Raw genomic sequence first — 7,143 nt, 5'->3', positions numbered from 1 at the left:
CCTCACCCTCTGGCTTTGTCCACAGCATCATGCCCTGGCAAACCAACGGCGGCTGAGACTCGCTCGAGGGCCGGGACCCGAGGACGTAGAGCGTCGACATCTAACCAAGCTTGCGCGTTAAAGGGGGGTACCTGAGCATCACGACTCAGGGCTCTTACTGGCTCTCCAGCCCTCACCCTCTGGCTTTGTCCACGGCATCGCGCCCTGGCAAACCAGCGACGGCTGAGACTCGCTCGAGGGCCGGGACCCGAGGACGTAGAGCATCGGCATCTAGCCAAATTTGCAGGAACACATCACAAGTTAAGGCCCAGTGCCAGGTGCAACCCGCCTTGAGGTAGGGCCCTGTGAGTCCCGCGCTGGCTCACGGGTGCCCAGATACACCTCCTCATGCCCTACCATGCCGCCCACGTGTCAGGGCGGGGCTGTACACACCCTGGGGGCTCCTCCCGGAGGGGAGCCCCCTCCCACGCACCAGTGGAAGCACCATGCTCCGCGCTGGCTGACGACACTGCCGAGGAGCGGCTATGCCCGTACACATACGAAATCGCTATGCTCCGCGCTGGTGATAAACAACTGAGGGTGGCCCCCGGCCGCATCAACCTCAGGGAGCCCCGAGCTTAGTGTCTGGCCTCATCGCAACGCCTCCCCTCGGGAGCGCCGCTCGAGGGGGCTGGGCACGGGGGCTGCGCCTGGGTCACGCCCAGGCGTACGCCACCCAGCCAGGCCCCTCGGGCCTGGTTCGTCGCGCGTCTCTCCCCAAGCGGAGCCAAGGTACAAAGGCCGTTTGAGCGTCAAGGGGGACTCCTGAGCATCGCGACTCAGGAGCCTAACTGGTCATGTAGCCCCTCACTCCTTAGTTCCAAAAGGCTAACGGCGGTTGAGGTATGCGCAGGGCCGGGCTCTGCAGATGTAGAATGGTAGATTCACCAACACATCTCACCTCCCTACCTGCTGTTCGTGCGCCAAGGGGGACTCCTGAGCATCGCGACTCAGGAGCCTAACTTGTCACGTAGCCCCTCACTCCTTGGTCCCGTCCTGGTTTCCGGTCGGGGCTAGCGGCGGCTGAGGTATGCGCGGGGCCGGGCTCTGCCGGCGTAGAACATAAGCAAGTAGGAAGAGCACAAATTTCAAGGAATTCAAAAGCAAATATTACAGTCCATGACTGTTATCACGACACCAAACACAAGTTTAAACGCCTCCCCGAGGCATGATGCATGTTGCAGAAGCTGAAAGCAGGATAGGAGCCACGACGGAGTCATTTGTTGGCGGTGGAGCTGCGCAGAGCGGGTTCGCCTCGTGGAGCCGCAGGACCGGCAGCGCCTCGCTTCGTCTTGGTGCTGAAGGCTCAGAACTTCGACAGCAGAGCCTCCGCACGACCCTTCACGGCCTCAGCAGTGGCAGCGGCAAGCTCGCCGCTCGCTGGCTCCAGTAGGCTGTCGAGGTCGACGTTGGGGTCGCGAAGGTAGACGAGGGTAAGGACCCGCGTCAGCGCTGCAGAAGACAGGATGCACGCCTCGGCCTCAGCCGTAGGGCCAAGGCCAAGGGTGACATCTTCAAGAGCATGGACCATGAAGGGGAGCAGCTTGGCGGGGCCGTCCTCGGCGCCGGCCAGCGAGCTTTCCAGGCCGCTGTCGTAGAGCGACTTGAGCAAGCCGTGAACCTTCAGCTCCGTCTTCGTGAAGGCCTCGCGATCCTCGGCAAGGACCCGCGCCTTGCCGTCCAGCTCGGCCTTCCACGCCTCCAACTCCTGCTCCAGTGCGCCCAGGCGGTCATGGCGTTTGTTAAGCTTGGCATCTCGGTCCTTGATGGCCGCCTCGCGAGCCTTCATGTCTTCTTCCTTCTCTTGGCGGATGCGGACCTCCTCGGCTAGCTGGTCCCGCAGGCCCTGCAGTTCGCTCTCTAGCGTCTTGCAGCGACCTCGGGCATCAGCTGCCTCTCCCAAGGCGGCGTCTCGAGCGGCCTTCGCCCCGAGGACGGCCTGCTTCTCCTCGTCGCAAGCCGTCGAGGCCTGAACCAGCGCCGCTCGAATCGAAGCATTAGAGCGAATCCAGCCAGAAGCCAGCTCCAAGCGCCCGCCCACCAAGCGAGGGTCGGCGCCCAGAAGATCTTGCCACAGCCGGTCCAGTTCGGCAACAGTGCGATCCAAGACGGTGGAAGGAGTCGGAGAGACGGCAGTTGGTGAAGTAGGAGGAGAGGACGACAGCGTAACCACAGCATCCTGAGGCAGGACCTGCTGTGCCCCAACAGCTGTGGCGATGGCATCAGGCAAGGATACCTCAGGAGTCGCTTGGGCCATGGGGGCTGAGCTCGCCCCAGCCAGCTCCACTAGGCCTCGCGAGGACGACCGGGCAGGAGAGGCCCGTGCCTTGCAGCCACCTTCCCTCGTGGGCAGAGGCGGTGCCCCAGACGGAATCTCAGGAGCCCCCTTCAGTTTCTTCGCCGCATGCGCCAACCTAGCCAAGAGATACAGACATCAAGCCTCAACGATAAAGCAAGGAACAAAACAAGAATCGAGCACTTACTCGTCGCCGCTCGCGAGCTCGAGCAACCTCCGGCCGTACTTGAAGCCCGAGAGCCGGCTGCTGGGATCAGCCTCGAGAGGTTTGGAAGCAGGAGGCACGTCTGCGGATCGCCTCTGAACCGGGGCAGACCCGAGGGGGACCAGCCCAGACCTGGCCTTCTTCGAGATCGGGGGAAAGCTCCCGCCGCCTTGCTCGTCATCATCCTCGTCGTCGCTCGGCGAGAGGCGGAGAGCGCGGGATCTGCGCCGGGGGAATGGCGCTCTCGACTCCCCGTCGGTAGCCTCGGAGTCAGGCCCACCTTCCCGCTCCTCTTCTTCTTCCTCCTCTTTGCTGGAGTCGCCGGAGGACACGTTCACTGTCCCCTGGGCCGCCGGGTCCTCGGGAGCCTCTGTGGGCACGGGCCCGTCCCCATTGAAGACATGCATGGAGTCCACCACCTTCTCCCAATCATCTCGAAGAAACAGGGGCACAGGGGCGCCCTCCAGCCTCGCCACGTCTCCTCTGACCAAAGATTGGAGGACCGCGGCCAGGTCTTCGTCGGCCAAGACTGCGGGGCTCAGGCGGGGCCTCCACAGCGGAAGCGAGTACTTATGAAGCGGGGCCACCTGGTGCTCCAGGAACTCCCTCAAGAGCGACGCACCAGTTAACTTCGCTGCCGCCATGTTGCCCGGCCTCAGATCTGCGTCATCTTCTCCAACACCGGCTTCGCGCGGGGGTCCACGAGTTCCGCGCGAGACCAATCATCGGAGCTCGTGGACTGGCCAGTGGGCAGAATCAGCCGAGGGTGGATGCGCCCAGCATCTACCATGACCCACTTGCTCCTGAAGCCCTCAATCCGCTTCCCAGGCTTCGAGATGGCATTGGAGCCGCCATACGCGACAAATCTCGCGCACGCGGAGATGGCACCACGAGAGGACCGGAGAGAGAAGTAGTGGCGCAGCAAGGCCACTGAGGGCTGCACTCCGACGTGAGCCCCACAGTAGTAGGCGAAGATTGCCAGAAGAAGAACAGAGTTGGGGTGGAGATGCAGAGCTTGCAGTTCATAATGGCGGAGGACAGAGAAGAAAAACTCAGAAAAGGGAGGCACCAGACCAGCAGTAATGGCGCTTACGAAGAGCGGATAGTAGGTGCTCCCTCGGGCCTCAGGAAGGGCGGAGCCGGCCTTGAACACCTTCGCCCCGTCGATTCCTTGCGCCGTCACCATCCGGCGCATCCGGGCAAGGCTCGCCTCTGACACATTCGGCGAGTCCAAGGCGGGCGAGTACCAAGATTCGGCCGGGGTCTGGTGAGGCGCCATGTCTTGCTAGGGCGCGCGGTCGAGGTAGATTTGAATATTTCGGAGGCAGAAAGGAAGGGCGCAAGAAAGGGGATCTGAGCAATGACCGGAGGAAGCAAGGGAAGCAAAGCCTAGGCAGATGCCGCTCTTTTGTCAATTCACGCGGTTGCTGAGGCACCCACGTCCAACCAACCGCCACGTGGCACCCGAGGCCGCAGGCTGTTAGGGCCCGTGGCGCTTAGCACTTGCCCCTTCGCCTCTCTGCTCAGCCAACTCTGGGCGCGCCTTGGGCCCGGGGGCTACTGTCGGCGTTCTGGGAACGGGGGTCCCCAGACTTGCCTACCTGCGGCCTGCGGCGTGGCTCAAGGGGCGGCCCAGCATGGCCCATCTTCATCAACACGAGCTCAAGACCCTCGCGAGGGGCCAAGCCTCGCGGGGCGGACGACAAGAAGCTTCCTCAGGCACGGCCTCGTCAGGCTGGCTCGCGAGGAGGCAGAGAGATCAAGGCAGGGTACCTCACAAGGTGTCCATGACGCAAGCCATGACGACCAAGGGTGCCAGGCGGGCGCCAGCCCGCATAGTGTCCTTCTTTCCTCTTTGGTGTATAGGGAGCAAGCGCAGGCGAGAGCATCAAGCAAAGGCATCCATTTCGGTGCAACAAGACCAAGACCAGCAGAACGGCGGGATGGAGGTCATCGTGGAGCCCAAGCCAGCATCACCACTAGAGCCTTTGGCAGGCGAGGACCAACTTTAGTCACGATAAGTGTACTAGATGTTCCCTTTCAAAATGGCCAATTGTTGGTGCCCTTCCCGCTCAATATTTGGGAAGAGGCCCAGGGCCTTTGCCTATAAATACGACTAGCCACCCACGAGGTAGAGGGATCGGATCCTCACCAGGAAACCAGTGGAGAGAGCGACTGAACTCCCCCTAGTAGTTCATCGCACCAGCCAAGAACAGACCCTCGCAAGGCTGTTCTTCCTTGTATTGTCCATCATCAGCCCAAGAGGCAATCCACCACACCACACACTGGAGTAGGGTATTACACCACAATGGTGGCCTGAACCAGTATAAACTCTGTGTCTCTTGTGTTGTTCCTTTGATTTCTTAGATCATAGCGAGGCGGTGAGGTGCAGGTAGGCAGAGGGCGAAATCTCCGCGTGCACCCCAGTGTTCGAATCTAGAGGGTCTGCCGGAACCCGAAAACCGACAGATTACTGTCACAATGAACACATGCATTGTAACCATGTGTCGTTCACCCTGACATAGTGCCCAAAGCCGGACAATCATGGATGCACCAAATTACAACAGCACGCAAAAAGAAATCAGCTGGTGGGCTGCTATACAGGTCTCGAGTGAGAATACCCTTCCATAGCTTTTGAAGTTCCTCCACAAGAGGGTCCATGAACAAATCAAAATCCTTTCCAGGACTTTTTGGACCTGGGATGAGCAAGGCCAACATGTAGTTTGATTCTTTGGTGCAGACATTTGGAGGCATGTTGTAAGGGATAACAAGCACTGGCCACATGCTATATGTGGCGCTCTGGTAGCCAAATGGGTTAAATCCATCTGAAGCTAAGCCAAGTCTAATGTTTCTCGGGTCAGCAACAAACTCTTTGTGTTTATCATTGAAGCTTTTCCACTCACTACCATGAGATGGATGGCTCATTACATTCTGATCTATGTACTCCTGGTTCCTAGAATGCCACAGTACATCCTCTCTTGTTTCAGCATCATGAAACAACCTCTGCAATCTTGGTGTAATTGGAAAATGTCTCAGAACATTATGAGGAACCCTCTTCACAGCATCGCCATCTTTCCATCTTGATGATTTGCATTTCGGGCATTCACTTAAGTTGGCATAATCCTTCTGGAACAGAACACAATTATTCTTACAAACATGGATCTTATCATATCCAATTCCAACTGCACGAAGGAAATTCTTCATTTTAAGTAGGTGTGTGGCAGCTCAGACGCATCTGGGAAAGATTTGCGGAAAGCAGCCAACATCGCATCGAATGATTTGTTGGTCATCCACTCAGATGTCTTCACCTAAAGAAAGGTGACCATAGCTGAGAATACTGACAGCTTATTTCCTGGGGTGACAGCAACGTTGGATTGTTCCAACATGCGGGTCCACCATTTTTCTTCTGCAAGTGAAAGTTCACGGAATGCACGAGCATTTCATAGCATTGTTTCAATGTTGGTCAAACTCACTGGCTCCGCCACCACCACCTCCTCCTCCTCTTCCACCTGAGCATCAGGCAGATCAAGATGGTGATCTGCTGCTTCCACATAGTCAAATACATTGATGTTCACGACTTCACCATGATGAACCCACCTAGTATATGTGACCGACATCCCATACAAGTGTAGATGATTTTGCACAGTTGATTGGGGTCTTGTAACTGAATTCATACAACTGCTACATGGGCAGAGCACATCTGATTTAGGACCACCGTACTCAGCTCTGATAAAGTTCATGAAGTTTTCAACCCCCTCGACATATGCAGCGGAGAATCTTCGAGCAGAAGTTATCCAAGTCATGTCCATCTGTTAGACATACAAATTAGTTCTTCTACTAGATATTACAGGAAAAACATATATGCTTTTTTACGAAGTCCAGAAAAAAAATACCTAGGTCGAGGTCTAAAGCTATGGCAAGATATTTGGACGAGCAGATCTAAGTAACGAAATATATGTAAAGCTAATTCAGCAAACAGATTTGAGTGCTAAATTATGGCAGGCTGTTTCAACAGTCAATGAGCCCAAGCACACAGCCATCAAACTACCGAAGGCCAGCGTAGCAACAAAGATCAAGTATAAAATGGTGTAGAGCTATTTCACCTAACAGATTGGCTACTAGACAATGGCAATCTACGTCACAATAAATATATGGCAGGATATTTTAGCAACTAATCGGCCTTGGCATGCCATCTCAGCTAAGCAGATTGAGTGCAGAACAGGGCAATGAAGCTTCTTAAGCAGAGCATATTGACAGTAAACTACTTCGGCAAACAGTGAGATTAACAGCGTCTATCAGCTAACATTCAGCGCTACACCGACATGAACGGGGCCTCAGTCTAGAATGCGCGTATCGTGGGAGAAGCTAACCGCCGTGCGTCTCCACATGAACGTCGCCAGCGGTGGCGGCGCTGACCGCCGTGCGCCTCCACAAGAACATAGCCAGAGGTGGCGGCGCGGCTAGAGGACGGCAGTCTACGAGAGTGTACTGTGGGAGCGAGAGGATGGCCGTGCGTCCCCTTGATGAACCGCGGCGCCGGTGTATCAGCGCGGCGGGGAGGGCGGCTTTGGCGGAGGGAATGGAGTGGAGGGGATACGGGGGG

This window comes from Triticum dicoccoides, chromosome 2B (genome assembly GCF_002162155.2).
Source record: "Triticum dicoccoides isolate Atlit2015 ecotype Zavitan chromosome 2B, WEW_v2.0, whole genome shotgun sequence".
NCBI classification, from domain to species: domain Eukaryota; kingdom Viridiplantae; phylum Streptophyta; class Magnoliopsida; order Poales; family Poaceae; genus Triticum; species Triticum dicoccoides.
The sequence above is the reverse complement of the archived record's forward strand: the minus strand, read 5'-3'. Positions refer to the sequence as shown.